Below are 17876 nucleotides of genomic sequence, written 5' to 3' on the forward strand. Positions count from 1 at the left end.
TTGCTAGCTGAGAATCAAGGATTTCACAAGTAATACCATCCAAAAAGCATTTTATTATATTGTTTGATCCGCTTAGACTCGCTGGTTTTTTTTATACAAACTGGTTTATATACCTTACTAAAAAATAAATAAATATTAGGCAATATTTTCAAGGATTTCACATAAAACACAAGTAACCATTAAGCGATTTATGATATTATTTTATTCGTCATAAATGTCTTTCCTAGGCCTGCACTAAGATTGCACTAATACTAAGATTTATAGGAATATTTGTAAGTCCGAATCATTTCCATGTTATCCAGTCAATTTTTGAAAAAAGGGAAAGACGATCCCGCCGGGTCTGCTCCTTGGGAGGAAGCAAGGCCGACCGCGCCCAATCAGCAAGGCCAGGTAGTCCTCAACAGATTAACCGGGCTTTTATTAAGTGTTGATTGAAAGGTCCTTGACATTTGAAAAAGCCCACGTTGCGCGAAGAGTCGAGAGGCGCGTGGGATCTGAAAGATGACCCGCCCGGCTTTTAAGTAATGGGATGTATCAAGAATTTATAGTCTTTGCTCCATGTCCTGAAATTGGAGAGCTGCGGGAGATTTGTATTTCAATTTAGCGACCTTCGAAACTCTTCGGTTAAACAAAGTGGACTTACTTCTTCGGAGAGGGCTGCCTTGTACATCACTCGGAAGAACGACATGCCAAACCAATATTTGCAACGCCCCCGCCCCCAGAAGAAATGTTTACCCTGGAATATAGAACTTTCAATTGCCTTTTGGTAAAAATTATCATACAGCTAGGTTTGTGTAGTACATGTTTTAGAATGCCTTTTGCACTACGCATTTTCTACTAACTTGTTCCTCACCCTTTCAATGGTATTTTTAATTTTTTAGGAGAAAAGAAAGATAGGGAGTGTTTGGTCCAATTTTCAATACAATCTCTTTTATTTGGTGTCAAAGTTGTATGAAAAGTATCTAGCATTTAGTGTTTCATTCTTACATTACCTAACTTTTTTACGTATCTCTGCTGCTGCACCTGTGAATCATTCAAGCGTTTTCAGACATCTGAACTCAAAATTTTGGCCTTCCATCAAGTCGAAAAAGGTTTGTTGTGTTCAATGTGTTAAGTTCCCGACGCATGTTTTATTTATATCGTCGGCTTTTTCGAAGGTAAAGTCCGGATCGGTCCAGCGGGGACTTTTTTTTCCCCCAGCTGAGCTTGCAAGTGTTCCGCATGCCGATACCGAGATAAGGATGGGTTTGTGTCCACCACCGCCTGGATTTCTTTTCGCATTTGCCGACACTATTCGTACGCTATATTAATAATACATGAAGATTTCACGCTTTTGTATGAATTATTGGCACGATCACAAATTATTCTTTAAAAAATTCTATCGATTATATTGAAATTTTCACAATTACAATTTAGAATCATACCTATGAAATAGTTAGAGCCTACGGGAACTAAACTTTTTTATTATCTTACAATAATTATTTTCCTTAGAATGAACTGGAAAACTTAAGTTTAGGTGATGAGGTGTTTTGTAGAGGACATATGGAGCAAAAACAACTTTTTGGGCTTTACCGTTGATATAATTACCTGACTGAATGAGATGAAAAAAATTAATAACTAGGTATATGTGAATTTTACAGAACATTTACAACTAACATCTACAACCAGAATTTGAAATTTAAAAAATTATATATTTTATATAATCAACACCGACTTAAGGGAAACCACGTTTTTAAAAGACAGTTCACGAAGGTGTTTTAAGTCTATAATAATGAAAGCTAGGAGGGAAATGTTAAATTTAAATTGTTCATACGCTAGAAGCGGGGAGAGGCATATGAGTTCTCTCTGCAATATGTTAGCAGATGAAACTGTCTTCCATTTTGTATGTTGCCCAAATCTGCGGAACTAGAGAAAATCTTTTTTACATGCATTCGAATTAAAGTGGAATACATTTCTCAAATATTTAAATGGACAAAATTGGCGGGAACTATACCATTATGTAATATATGCATTAAAATATAGAAATCAATTGACACAAGAATTTAATTATTAAATTAATATATTTAACTATTTATTTAGTCCTCTGTTTATTTATTCTCGTGTTTTACTACTTGAATCTATAACTTGTTATTGTTGTGTGGGATTGTTACTGGAATTCAAAGTCTATTTTGTGAATGTTAAATTGAGTACTGTATACAATATTTATACACTTATTAATAGTTGTTATGGGCTACAAATGGGCAATGGACATATCTTAAACTAAATTTGTTACATTGTGAGAAATCGTTTATGTATGTGCGCTTGTTTATTGTATTGTTATTTTTTCTGTAGTTGATTTAATATAGGATTCAATGCCTCTTATATATATTATATACATATTATGCTTGCCAACTTCTGCAGACAGATGGTATCACAAATATGTATATGCATTTTGTACAGTTCATATTTGTTATTTCGAGGAAAAGAAATAAAAAGCATTTCCATTCTATTCTATATTTTATATAAATACAATATACTTTTATATACAAGACAAATACTTTGATTGAATCTAAAATTTTGTATAAATTCATTTTTTTATCTAAAATGTTCTAGCATTGTATAAATTCATTTTTTAAATCTAAAATTTTCTAGCATTGTACAAATTCATTTTTAATATGAAATTTTCTAGCATTGTATAAATTCTTTTTTTTTAATCTAAAATTTTCTTGCATTTTATTAATTCATTTTTTCTATCTAAAATTTTCTTGCATTGTATAAATTCATTTTTTTATCTAAAATTTTCTAGAATTGTATAAATTCATTTTTTTTAAATATAACATTTTCTAGCAATGTATAAATTCATTTTTTTAAATCTAAAATTTTCTAGCATTGTATAAATTCATATTTTTTGCTCACCTCCTACATGCATTTGTAAAATTTAAACAATGTTTATATATCCCAGGCCCTGAAGATGATCTTAATAAAGATCGAAAAGTTGGCACGATAAAGAAAATGGTTTTCTAAAGCCTACGTCACATCAGATCGCATCTCACGATCTCCGAATAATCATCGACTAACGGTCACTAATCACCACACATTTAATATAAATTTCAAATTCAAATTGTACATGTTGACTGTAAATATTTTGCAATACCTTGTTATTAAATTTTTTGTTCTCAATGGGTCAAGTAAATATAATAACTTAAACTTTTTTTTTTTAATAAATAGGCCTTGATGATGGTGGAAGAATCCACCGAAAACTCGAACAGGCCAAAAGGTTGGTTTTGCTCCATACGACCTCTAAAGTAGATCTAATCACCCCAACTTAATATTTTGCAGGTTGATAATTATCCAAAACGAACTAGAAAGCAATAAAGCTTTGTGTTTATAAGAAAATACGTTTATAATGGTCAATCACAGATATAAAATATTTCTACTTATAATTTGGCTACCTTTAAGTCCTTCGATAAATATAAACTTTGAACAATACAAATGCCGAAAGGCTTGTTTCATAATTAAGGTTTCAAAAATTTATGAATATACTTGACCCCGATTCGTACAGACGGAAGAATGGGCTACAAAAAAAAAACTGCCCGAGATTATCTGGATAGAGCCTTTAAATCGGTGATGTGTGAAAAGATAACCGATGACCCTAATAAATCTAATTATTCAATTTCTCAGCCGTCCCTGCCCACCCAGGGTAAATAATGGTTTCATTTATTTATTTTCATTATTCATACGCTGCCGCCCTCCGGTCCAGGGCAGGATCAGATAAACGCTGACTTCTTAACGACTCCCGGTCCTGAGAAACGATAAAGAAGGACGATTCCTAATCGCGTAAACAAAAATAATAGGATACCTCAAAACATTGCCAAATCAAACTATGTAAATGCATTTAAATGGAATCGGAGATTTAATCTGTTGCCTTTTTTTTCTGTTTCAGGTTGGTGTTTGGCTTGAATCCTATCCAGGTACCAAATACAAGATTTTAGATCAGAATACCTGTCTATCTTTTATGCGATAACAAAATTCTAATGTTTATATTGCCACAAATATATTCCAGTAAACTATTTAGAATAAATAATGTGATTATTATTCATAAATTGGAGGTGACAAGCATTATGTTAAGCGTTTCTTCTCTTCTTTAAAGATAATAATTTATTACTATAAGAAATGTCAATATGTCAAAATCGAAATCTAAGAACGATAACTAAGACAAATTTTGTTGTAATTATAAATGTGTGGTGATTAGTGACCGTTTGTCGATGATTATTCAGAAATCGTTTGATGCTCTCTGGTGTGATGTAGGTTTCAGAAAAACGTTTTCTTTATCATGGCAACGTTTCGATCTTTATTGACATCATCTTCAGGGCGTGGGATTTACAAACATTTTTTAAATTTAACAAAAACATGTAGGATGTGGAAAAAAGTGAATTTATACAATGGAAATAAATATTTTTTATATTTAATCAAAGTATTACTACTCACTTTAATTATAAAAATATTATAGTATGAAAATTAGAAGAAAGCCAACGAATCTAAGGCTTAGTAAATATATTAAATATTTTGATAAGATCGAAAGATATATTTTTAGATTAGATAGATTTTTATATAATATGTTCAATTTATTTTTAATGGTTTTTAATTATCTTACTACTAGCGAGGACACTTTCTACAATTATATTTCAATAAGCTGATAAATTTCAATCTCAAAGATAAAAGAACTTCTTTTAACGAAGAAGACATTTTTATGGCCTTTGCTCCAAAATGAATAAATTATTTTAAGGTATGAGAGGTTCAATGAAACGGAAATGTAAGGGGTTGTAATTTTTTTTTTAATTTTATTTTATTAAATGAAGTTTATTTTCCCAGCATAAATTTAAACCTTGTAGAATTCGTCCAGTTTTCAAATGCAGCGTAAGAAGAGTAACTCTTGAAATAGTTTATTTATTTTTATATTTATTAGATTTCGTGGTCCGCTTGACCAACTAATTTCTTTTCAAGAAATTAATCTTTAATTGAGGTTTTGGTTGAGATAAAAAGGTCAGTTTCACAAGCGGGATTCGAACCCACGGCCTTCGGCTAAATACGCCGCTGCTCTACTACTTGAGCTATTGTGACTTCGATCCCCTCGGACTCCTTACCTCTTTTGCCATTTTTCAAATGTCGTGTAATCTATTTGATTCTCGGCGACAAATGAGGGGAAAAGGAGGGAAAAATTCAAAGGTGAGGTTGAGATGGGAAGTTGGTGTCCGAGTGGATCGAACTCGCGAAAGCTCAAGTGGTAGAACAGCGGCGTATTTAGCCGACGGTCGTGGGTTCGAATCCCGCTTGTGACACTGACTTTTTTATATGAACCAAAACCTTAATTAAAGATTAATTTCTTGAAATAGTCTTAGTCTTCTTTTCGGTATTATTTAAACAAAATTTTGGGGAATATTGATGTTTTAGGATAGAAAACGAGTCTAAATTAAAAAACATATAACACTTAGCGAAATTATAAAATGTATTGTATTGCATTCTTTTATGCTAAAAAACTATATTCTCTATTGCAGCCAAGGATACGCAGACAGTTGGATGTTATGTCTGATAGTCATGTCATCTCAACGATGATATCATGACGTCCTCGAAACTTAGTTTTCCGGCTCTAGAATTAACCCTTTGAGTTAATGATTTAAAAGCGTGATTCACCACTGCTATATAAAAAGCTCAGGGGCAGTCTTAGTGAGAGATGAATTGGCCGTTTCTTCCAAGGCCCGATCTGCGAACAGATCCAGAGGTCATCTCAGAAAAATAACCTGGAATATTGCAAAAAAATTAAAAATTAAAACGTGAGTCTATTATGCATTCCAATAAATCTTTATAGGAAGAAAAAGATTGTAAATTGAATGTTGAATTTTTTAATATTACAATGACGGAAAAAATAAACGATAAAAAAGAAGGGGCTATTAAATGATCAGTTCTGATTATTGTGTATCTTATAGAATGAATAAGCTTCGTTTGGCCATTAGGACATGTTTCAAAATGATTACTTTCATGTTTTCCAGTTTTAGCAACCCAACGTACAGTATTATTTGTTCATATCAGAAATGGCGGCTGTATATATGAACAAAATTGGTACCATCTGTTTTCTCTAATATAAAATCGTATTAATTAAAATCCAAACGCATTTCTAAATAAAAATATTCAAGTATTCTCTAAAGAACTATCGGGGAAGAGAAAAGGAAGTTCAGAAGAAATCGCCTGGATGTCGTTCTGGCTTTTACTGCCCGCCGTAAAACATTCAGCGATGTTCCCTGAGGATTACTGCCGAGCATTTGCATGCACCCTCTTAAAATAAGGAAGGCTGAGAAATCCGAATTGGCCCGAACAACCATAAAAGACTACAGGACATTTGTCCAATACCGTTTAAAGTATTTTAAAATCAGCCGGTACACTACCGTGGAGATTGGTGGTTAAATCCTTGATTGTCAATACAATTTTAATGGGCAATCGTATGCATTACATATATTAAAAATCATTTAGTCATATATATTCTTATTTAGTAATTTCTTTACGTCTTTTCAGAAATATAAAAACGTCCAGTTCAAATCGCAACATGGACATATTTGTACTGGCATCCCATGACAGAATAGACCAGGTCTAGTCCTGTAGTTTTCACCTGACTGAACCAATCCCATCGTTTTATATCGTGAATGTCAACAAACCAGTTGACACATGTGAACCGACTAACGCCCGATGTTAGAAATATGAAACGTCACATCAAATAGGCAGCAAAGGGAAGATCGGACGATCATGAATCGACAACCCAACTGGATGGAGTCAATTTGAAATAAAGACGGAACCAGAGACTTAATTGAGCCAGAAGGTGGGAACAATGCAATTGCACACCGCAATCAGAAACTATTTTATGCACCACAATCCTTCATTCAAGTCCTTCATTACGTCTTCAATCCTCTTTAAAGTATGACCGTTATGTTAATTTGTTATTCTAAATTGTTTTGATGTTTACGTTTTTAATAAGATTGTTGTACATTTAGTGCCATAAACATTGGTTGTCTTACTCCGAGAGAGTTCATAATCACACTTTCAATAGATGACGTCTGAGTATAACAGAAGACATTAACAAGCCGTCTGCTTTGAAGATGTTACAAATCCTATGATTCTTGAATATTTCCTTCTAGAAAAAAGTAAACATGTTGCACAAGGACTCAGGGATAGAATATTCTAAGATCAAACATGTTGCTAAAACAACTAGAACATATAGATGAACTACGAAAGGATGAAATATGGGTGATATAGAGGACGCGATCTGAACATATAAATTATGCCACTAAAAATAGTAGATAAGAGAAAAAACTACTAAAAACAACCCTATTTTTTACATGGCATTTTAATATGGATCGAAAGTTTTTATCTTCGAAAATTAAAGGATCCAGGACATTCAGGACAGAACGCACTAAAGAGATTGACAAACTAGCCAGGAAGAGTTCTACACAAATAGCTCGAAACCCTTCGGTAAGATTTCAGACATTAGAGTAATTGCTAAGTTGATTAAATTACTACCCTTTGGTAGTAATACATTTTGTAATACTCAATGGGCATGGTGAAAAATATTAAGTTGAAGAAATTCAAGAAAAGTAGCAAGTTATTGTGAATATCAAATAAAGGGATGATTTCCATCCATCCAAGTTGATTAAATTACTGCCCTTTGGTAGTAATACACTTAGGGTGGTACAATACTGACCTCGCTTATACTTACCTAGGGGAATCTCCTGTCAAAAAATTTTATAATACTCAATGAGCATGGAGAAAAATATTAAGTTGAAGAAATTCAAGAAAAGTAGCAAGTTATTGTGAATATCAAATAAAGGGATGATTTCCATCCTCCCAAGTTGATTAAATTACTGCTCTTTGGTAGTAATACACTTGGGGTGGTACTATACTGACCTCGCTTAAACTTACAACCTACGCGACACTTAGGGATTAATGGATCTCCTGCCAAGAAATTTTATAATACTCAATGGGCATGGGGAAAAATGAAATATTGTTTCGGCCTGGTTTCAATAAAATTCAATCTTGCGTTAATTTTGGGACACCTTAAGCTGAAAAAATTCAAGAAAAGTAACAAGCTACTGTGAAAGTCTAATAAAGGGATGATTTCGATCTATGGACAATGTAAAGCGCAATTCAGGAAATATAAATATGGGGCCAGTAAGGCCAATAAAATGCCCGAAGATAATAGGCTATATATCCCATATGTGAAAGAACAGAATACCTACAAGATAGACACTGCGCAAAAGGTTCTTTTAGAAACATCAACAACAAATCTACAATCTACATAGTGCCACCGTTGTAAACAAGTGCAAATGTAAATTTGCATGTTTGACAAGTCTCCTTGGTGTAAACCGAAGGCGCCTCGCAACCTTCACGTCCGTCGTTTTTCCGACATGCTGGAAAAGGGATTTTGAAAGAAAAGACGATGTCCTGCTGAGATGAAAAAAAAGGTCGCACCGAAGGCTCTCGATCTCATAACCGGTTCGCCCTTTTTGCTTCCTGCGCCCGGCCCGATGGCTTGTCAAACCCGCGAAGACAGCCACTCAGCCTTGGACGTCCGACGTCTCGGATTAGCCCTCGTGGAAAAAGGAGAGAAGAAAAAAAATACATTTATTCAAATGGCCACTAATCCTCTTAATTATTGGCTCTCGTTGAGGAGGACGGGTTTATATTTTGTCAATAACCAGTCGTTAAACCTGCCGAGGATATTAAAAAAATGCCTTCTGCGGAGGCGCGCATAATTGAACCGATCACTCTTTTATAAATATAATCTTATGTTTTAATTCATTTCAATGCATTATGCATTCCCGAGTTTTTCTTAAAGACGAAATCTTCAGGATTCATCAATCAATTTGAGCTCCGACTTAAGCGAAACTCCTCCCCTTTTTAGCATTTTGTTATAAACAATTTTTTAACGTTTAATATTTTAAAGTTTTTCTGTTGTATTATTTCATAGAGAATCATCGACTGGCGAAGTTAAACAATTGATGACTGGGTTCAGTTATGCGGTCCAAAATGAAGTAGTATCTTTTTTGCTAAGCTTTCCGCTTTTATTAAGCTTTCTGGGCCGGATACTTAATTAAAAAACATAACAAACATTAAATTAATTAAAATACGTGAAAATAAAAGCGATACTTTCAGTAATATGGTTATTTTTCGTTCTTAAGTTCTTACTTTATACAATATTAAGTTTTTACAATTTAACAAATAAATGAATTAACAAATATATAAATAATATAATGAATAAATATTATTTATAGTAAATCGTAACCGTGACCAGATGGAATTTCGTAAAGGAGATTGTGAAGTTGCAAATAATATCGCGAAACACTCAAAATATAGAATTTATAAAGTCAAATGTACTACCAGATATTACTGGTAAATGGATATAATATGGTAAATTTTATATATTTATTATATTATTGCGGTAAAAAGTACTCACACGTTTGAAATGCTAGAACCTTCAAGTTATTTACTAGTTTTACAAGACACATGAACAATGAGCATAAAAAAAATCATCAAAACAGCCGACGCCATAATGGTTTGCCTGATAAGGGATAAATTAAAAAAACTGGTGTGATTATGAAGAAGGTAATTGCTCGCATACTCCGAATCGTTTATTGCACTGCCGGTTTAGAAATTACTTTGGCGGTGATCTAGTTGTCAAGTAAGAATTGTAAAAATTAAGATTATCCTATGCATGGATTTATAAGAAAAAATGCGGACGAACGACTAAAATTAACAGGCATTTTTTAATGCAACTTTTTAAATGCAGGAAGTTTTTTTTAAATTAACGTCTTTTTTGTCTGCTAAATAAATCTTTTGGCACCGAACGCACAGTTGAAATATGCTGAGGAATAATTGAAGACTGGGGTAGAAAACCAATTCCCAAGAGATTAGAATTTATAACTACCCTCCAGGCAGTCGAAAAGCTTCATTAAAACGATCACACCTGAAGAATCGCCTATGTTCTTCTCCAGGGTACCAGAAGTGCCATTACCATATTTACTGACCCCCGATATGAGACATTTGTAGAGTTCGGGACGTATGATCAATTTCCTTTAACACGAAAAATAAAGAGATTGAACATTTACCGTTATGGTAACGCATTAGAAAGTTTATTGAATGTTTATATTTGAGGATATCTGGAAATTATGCTGCCACTTTTGAAACTATCATACAGAGAAAAAAAAACGAATGGCATCGTTTGAACCGAACGATAAACATTCGGCAGCCTCAGAACTCTTGCATTAGCATACTTCAAAACAAACCGCGCAGAAGAGAGATTGCACTCTGAAAATCCAACATAAAATCAAACTCATAAATTTTAATAAGACGAATTCATTGTCGCAAGTGGATCGTGCAAGATGAAAGATCGCAAAATCGTAGTAGAAGGAGGAAAAAAAATACTTTAGTCCAGGTTGATTTTGTTGCCAATTAATGTGAGTCTTGCGTGCCCAGGGGAATGGAAGGAGGAAAGGAATGTAGACCCGGTGGTGGAATGAGATCACATCTCTCTTCTATCATGCTCTCCCTTGCTCTTTCTCTGCCCTCTCGCTTTTACACGTCTCTTTCTCCCGTACTCGCTCTCCAGCCCCACCCCGGCTATGATAATACACTATGTTAATGCTCCCCGGTATCGGATGCAAATCCCGGACTGGTCAGAGAGACCCCAAGTTAGAGTGAAACTGGAGTAGAGAGGTACAGTCTGATCAAGGTGCAAACACCTTCACCGTTACCCAACCCGATATTTTTCGTCACAGGCGCAAATATAGCATTTATCAAGATTGTTTAAAAATTACCCATTTTCCATTCATTTACCCACCCCACCGATGCATTTCCTGTTGTCCTAGTCTCAGGTGTTTTAACTAAAAACATCAATATAATCGAACGTTAAAATATTGAATAATAAAAAATGTATTTTGCTAAATACGATTTTATCGCAACCAATACCTTATGTAATGATTAATTAATTGAAAAAAGTTATTCGGCCAACGGACCACGAACTTTAATAGATTTAATTAGTAAAATGAAGTATATCTTCATTAAAGCTCTCCGTGCCCATTTCATTTGTCGCCGAGAATCGATTAGATAATAAGATATTTGAAAAAGAAAATTCAAAAGATGGTGGTGAGATGGGAAGTGGGTGGAAGTCACGATAGCTCAAAGTGGTAGAGCAGCGGCGTATTTAGCCGAAAGTCGTGGGTTCGAATCCCGCTCGTGACACTGACTTTTTTATCTCAACCCTTACGTGAAGATTAATTAATTGAAAAAAGTTATTCAGTTAATCGGACCACGAACTCTAATGGATTTAATTTGCAAAATAGTTTGCTGGTCAGATAGAACTCAAAAAATAAACACGTAAAACTTATATGCTTATGATTAGATTAACATAGATTGCTAGGACATTTCTTTACACTATTATTCTACTTTTCATCGTCACGTTCCACTAATTATATCATTTATTCGGCCTTTAAACAACAAGGAGCATTCATTCTTCTTTTTAGAATATTTTCGTGTTATTACCGTGCTAAGTGGTAATTTTCAAGATTCCATCCAGTTCTTTTTGGGTGAGGATTGAAATTAACTATACGAGTGGATGCGATTGAGTAGTGGCGTGTTTTCAACTGCTACTGGAAGTGTTGTAAACCTAGAATTTAAAGATCTTCTTTTATAATTTTATTTCGTTTTCTTTTCGAATGTGAAAATCACCACGTTTCAAACACAGCTGAGTTCTAATTGAAAAAAAAGACTGCTAATTATCTAAACAAACAAATAGTCCAGCCTGCGGAGATTGTCCAGGAAACGCAATTATCCTCCCAATGGGCTCGCCTTGAGAACTTTAAACCCCGTCGATTCGCCACACGTTTAGCAGTATCCTTCACCTTTTTCTCTCAGGAATGTGACGTATTCCGTCGGAATAGGCAGGCATCAGCCAGGAATCGTCTAATGCCCGTGGTTCGTTCATTTAGGCCGACCCGATTAAGATGGCAACAAAACCAGCGAGGCCTTCCGATCCGCCCGAGGGCTTCGGTTTCGACGGGCGGTGAAAGGAGATCGATCCGAGAAGAAAAAGAGCCCTGCAACAGTCGACTTAAAACTGTTTTTTTTTTTTTTCTTGGGTTAAAAACAATCGAACGACCGTCGTAATTCACGAAGAATTTCTTCCTTTTACTCCTACACAAGCAGCACAGCTGGCTAAATAAATTATTTCTATTTCTCAATAGGTGAAGACTTTCGAAAACCTTTAATTTCTTAGCGTTGCATATTGAAAATTATTTACTGATGAGAATAATATCTATCTTTTCTTCAATACGGTTTCCCTAAATAACACTTTTCGATCCAGAAAGGTTTTAGAATGGCTTCTCATTAGAAAAATAATGCCTGAGTGATTTCTTAGAAAGAGCCCAGACTTTAGAATATCCTGACACCTAGGAATTCTCTATAAAATTCCCTTTGTTTTACTTAAATCTTCAATCTATCTATTGAACGCTCAGGAATGTCCAGATGAGACCAGCATTAAACGGTGTTCCATAAGGGGTCATTTTGGTTCCCTTTCTGAGAACCATTAACTTCCATCCATCCAAGAAATTTTTTTCTGCAGATGGTACAAAAGTGAAAGAAGTTAAATGCGCCCTTTATGCATAGTTATTTAAAAAACTGACTCATCACTGTACACCAACAACGAGCTACTAAGCACTTAAATTAGGTACTTAGAAATTTAGACAGCAGACTGATACGGTGTAGACAACGTAAGAAATGTGAACTTAAGAAAAGACAATTCTGCTTGTGTAAAACCTCTTTGAATACATGGATCAGAACTGTTGGTTTCCGTTAATATATTCAATATTCGTTTTACCCAATCTTTCCTATCGAAAATCTCGGATCAATTGCAAAAGTTAATTGTTATGTCACTAATCTCACTATCCATATGTCCTGAATATTCCTTTCGTCAAGGAATTGACGTAGAGTCTATTTGAAATATATCGACTCACCCAAGCCAACGATCCTGACTAATTTTTAACTAACGAAAGGGTTATTGTCTCAAGACCTCATGATCTTAATCTAGTATTGCCTGTTTTGGTCGGTTTTCACATTGTTCTAAAGGAGAAGGGCGGTGATGTTTCTATAGTGTTGTTACTTCTGGAGATAGCTATTAGGGGTATTCACGATTTTTGTAAGATGTTAACTCGGTTATATATGATGCGCGTGGCGATTGGTAGAACCAAAAATAAAGATATAACAGTCCTTATAGGCTTGTTTTTTTTCTTTTGTGTTAAATTGTAAGATGCCAGAAGTGAATAAAAAAGGAAAATTAATCCACTGTTTCATTCAAAATGCTATTTATGCACTCGAAAGGTACTAACAAATGACTTCAATTCGTGCCGATATACCTAACCTCTATCCTAACACCTACCAGCCTACTAATTTATAGGATATGGGATATATCTATTATGAAATAGAGTATAAGGACAGGTCATAAATTAACAAAAGAAATGTATTTGTCTAATTTATTTAATGCGTATTAAAGAATAAAAATACGAATAAACAAAAAAACAGCTGTTAAATTCATGGCTGCCATGTTGGTTTCCTATGCCCTAACGGATAGCAAAGTGACTACATTTTCGACTTAATACCTACCATTGGCTCTGGCTTGTTAGTTCGAGCAATGTTAACTAATCGATTCTTAAAAGTCTACGTCATCATTTCTCTCTATCTAACAAGACTTAACATAATCAACAGCGTTAACACAAAGATCGTGATTACTCCTATTATCTGAGTGCGTACAATGTAATGCATAAAACATCTTTTGTGGCATCAAGGAATTTAGGGAATTGGTCGGAGACGATCAGACGAAAGTGAAATGAAATCCCGAAGGGAAACCGAGATAAATATAAAATATTACTGATAGGTTAGCGATGCAAATAGGTAGGCTTGCGGTTGTTTACGTATATGCAATTTTCAAACTAGTTCTTTCGCCTCCGGGGCGTATCCCGGAAGCATGGCCATAAAATCGGAAGCATTAGAACCTGCACTTTTCACATTCCGGTAGCCATGCATCATTGACAATTAAGGACAATCGGATGGAGTGTCCTTAATTGCTCTTAATCGTGCCTTTCATGGCGTCCTGTTCTTAAGCAGACGTTAAATCATTTTATTCCCTAGAGTTCCTATTTACCGCGCAACAACCTACAAAAAGTTTTCCATTCATTCAGAGACACCTTCATACAATAAATTAAAGTTCGCCGACGATGGTATTTAATAGGGATGAAAATCAGGGTGACATTTGGCCTTACAGTTTTTAAAATTAAACTAGCATCAGTAAGATGGAAACATATTTCATATTTGTTAATATTGCCGAAGAGAACCATCAGTTCTTTTAAATGTCATTTTGACTTCATTTCACTAATTAGGTAAGTCTAGAAATAATAAGGTCAACATTAGGATGTTACGCAAAAAACAGTTAAAATGCACAATGAATGTTATGCCCCCCTTACCAGTTAGGGTATTGAGAAAAATTCAAAATTCCATAACATTCGCTTAAGTTTTAATATTAATGTTCTACGCTAATTTCCGTTACAGCTAAACAGTTAATATACGGAACATTCCCAAATTCCTTACGCTAGATTTACGGGAACCGTCGAGCCAGATTACTTCAAGACTGAATAAAATGAGCTCTTACCTAGGGCCAGCACAGAGAGCAGGGTCATCCACATTCTTCAATCGGTTTCACCTTTTCCACCGGTCTTTCTTCGCCCTCGGTCAGTTGTCCACTGAACTCTCTCTCTATCCTGGCCCCGAGCAGGCCAGACGCACAGTCATCACTTCTATTGTTTCCCCGGCTCGACGTTTCCCTTTTAATTATTCAACTAACTATTAACTACATATTTAATTCTACTTATTTCACTGCACTACAATGAATTACCATCAATAAGAACGACCCTCTTCTTAGCATGCATGTAAGCGTAGTATTTTCGAATAAATCAATGTTTCGATAGTTTGAAAGAAAAAACAAAGTTGACTACTTGATGTTGACGTGTCTGAACCTCCAAATTGACCAGGTCCTTCGAGAATCGGCTTTCTTCCTGCAGCTAAGGGTCTTTCGGAAGCAAATTCCTTCACCATAATCATAGCCGGTGATATTTCATTGGACATGTAGCATTGACAAATCCCTAATGACATATAATTTATGTCCCCAAGGGTAATGGACAAAGGTGTTGTTGATCTGTGGTCACACTTCAAGGAGGTGGATCGCATCAAAGGCGCTTAGGCCTCGTTACGTGACCAATCAAGGGCATATTTTTAAAAATATTTGCGGTCGTCGTCCCAAATGAGGATCCTTGATGGCCGCAAACTGTTTTTTTTTTTTTTTTTTGCGCGCGCGAGTCAAAAACTACGTTACTTCTGAAATCAAGGGAAGTCAGGAAACGTCTCGTTAGCACCCTCTTTCCACCTCTAAATCGTAATCCTTGAAATGACTTCTCTGGAACTGTGCCATTCCACAGTATATAATTACACGCCCTAGTCCTAGAAACGATTTATTAAATTTAAAAAACTTGCTGGTTTTACTATTTTTATTTACGAGAAAATGCCATAGACAACTTAAGAAAAAGGCTACTATAAAGTTCATAAAGTTCACAATTGTCAAATTTTCCTCACTATTTCACTCATCCAGGTTGGCAATAATTGCTCTAATTTTCCCTCAAGTTTAATTGATTTTGATTACCATGACTGGTCTTACGAAGAAGCCTTTTTATAAAGTTTACTCTAATTAAGGATCGCTTTTTAAAAGGTTACAGCTAATAACTGGAGAATAATGAGATATAATTAAAGCAACATTTTTAATTAACGTGTTTTTTTATATCTGTGGGTCATCAATTTTTCACTGGGAATTAATTTGTCCTTTAGGATTGCAAGAATATTTTCCCCAGCGAGAGAAACTCGTTTATTACTTTGCATACTTTTTTTATTACAGTTAATATGTAATGAGGCAACGCGTATGACTATTGCTTTTATAGAGAAATTTTTAAAATATAAAAATACATATTCAGATTTGTTCCTCTACGTTTTGAAAGAGATATAAATTTGACCCGAAGGTTTAAAGTATAAGCTTAACATCATATTTCCAAAACAGTATTTTGAACTTTTGACTTCTTACCTTTCGGAAATATCGTTTCAAAATAGACAACAAGACGAAAAATTTGATATGTTCGACTTCAAGGCTGACGTACGACAAGGCACAACCCTAGGCCAACTGTGCTTGCTGTGTACCACGCCATTTCAGTGGAAAACGGATAGATCCACGAACCGACTGCAAATGACATCAACAGCATTAAAGTCTTTATCTGGCAGCAGATACTTCGGAGTTTGAAACAAAGGACGTACTACACATACTACAACAGTTTCAAACATGTTGTACGAATATGGCAGTTGTACCCAATAGTAACATACACAGAAACCTGAACATCGCGCACCTAGACATTGAAGTCGCACGGTATATTTATAAGCACGATTTAAGCCTTCAAAGACACCCGAACAACGAGCCTGCTGCACAGTCAGCATGCTGTAAACGAAAAGGACCAAGCAATTTGAGTAACTTTTTTAAGTTGTCTTAAAAGTTGTCTCAGCTAGTTAAACTGTGACATTAATGAGTGGACTTAAGTGTATTTATTAATATTATATTTATTACCCAATGAAAAATCAGCACATGGCCTCATTTGACCAGTTGTAATAAATAATAAATAACGTACTTAAAAAAAATTATTAAACTTATTATCTTAAAACAATAGTAGAGTATAAATTAAGATTCAGTAATTTTTAGGAAAAAATCCCTCAATTTTCTGCGACTACAAATATGGTGGGTGGTGCAGCTTGTCCAAGATTAGAATTTTATGTGCAGTCATCATCAAAATATAAAGACTGAGTTGTCACGACGAAAATTCTCAGGCCGCTTTTCTTTCATTCCCCTGCGAGCTTACCAAAGGAATGATGATCTTTTTTTGAGCCTGTATTTATTTAGACAAATCATTCAGTCGTAGCAAGCACTTATGAGATATCCCTTATTGGTACAGAAGCAGGTAATTAATTATTAATATAAGGTAAGTAAACAGAATCTTACGATAACGTTCTTTGCCTATCTCCACTGTTTTGGCCCGTCAGACTCGTAATCGATTTCTAGCCATATTTTTGGTTGGCCTGTATACAATTTATGTAAGTTACCATCACTGAAGATGATAAGAAGCTAAACTGCGTTTGTGGCAAAGCTGTTCTTTATTTGGCAAGAAATAAATAAATGTTTGTATGGAATAAATGCAACTTTTTCTCGTTTATTTTTAAATGTTAAAAATAAAATTATAAATCGTGATTATTTCGTGTAATTTAACTTTGACGACTTAAGTTCCTCTGATTTCCAAACATGTAGATTCAATTAAGAATGATATTCGGAATTGTCTTGGGGTCTCCGTAAAAACAAGGTTTTTGGAAATAACTTATCATGTGATGTCAAAAACTGCTAACCGGACCGGCCAAACCCTCCTAACTTAAATTCAATAACGAAGGACCACCGGATCCGGTCAAAAAAAAAATCATATATAAAAGCCCATAACAGGTCGAAAAAGGGAGCGCCGACTTTGCTGGTAATTGACAGACGACGGGCTGGACTGTTCCCGTTTAGGAAAAATTTTTTTTTTGTTAAATTGGCGTTTTGGGTGCTGGTCATGGCGAGCTTTGTTAGGGCATGCGGTCAGTCAATTAAGATCACTTTCTCTAGAGGCAGCTTTCGCCGGGATGTGACCGTGAACAGCACTACGCCCAGGATCTGCCGCCTCCTTATTAACGGA

The 17876-nt window shown here is 34.8% G+C and overlaps 1 protein-coding gene across 2 annotated transcripts in view; it reads left to right on the forward strand.

The window, feature by feature from the left end:
* Positions 1 to 17876, forward strand: part of LOC106665128 (MDS1 and EVI1 complex locus protein EVI1-like) — a 96270-nt gene that overhangs the window by 32664 nt on the left and 45730 nt on the right. Inside the window, exon 1 of one of the 2 annotated variants that reach the window (XM_024230374.1) lies at positions 3923 to 3950. The exons of the other annotated variant lie outside the window; for it this stretch is intronic. The gene's annotated coding sequence lies outside the window, so the exon portion shown is untranslated. Of the gene's footprint in view, positions 1 to 3922; positions 3951 to 17876 lie in introns of those variants that run through there. 2 annotated transcript variants of the gene reach the window in all.

This window comes from Cimex lectularius, unplaced genomic scaffold (assembly GCF_000648675.2).
Source record: "Cimex lectularius strain Harlan isolate CLEC.00 unplaced genomic scaffold, Clec_2.1 scaffold138, whole genome shotgun sequence".
Lineage (NCBI taxonomy): Eukaryota > Metazoa > Arthropoda > Insecta > Hemiptera > Cimicidae > Cimex > Cimex lectularius.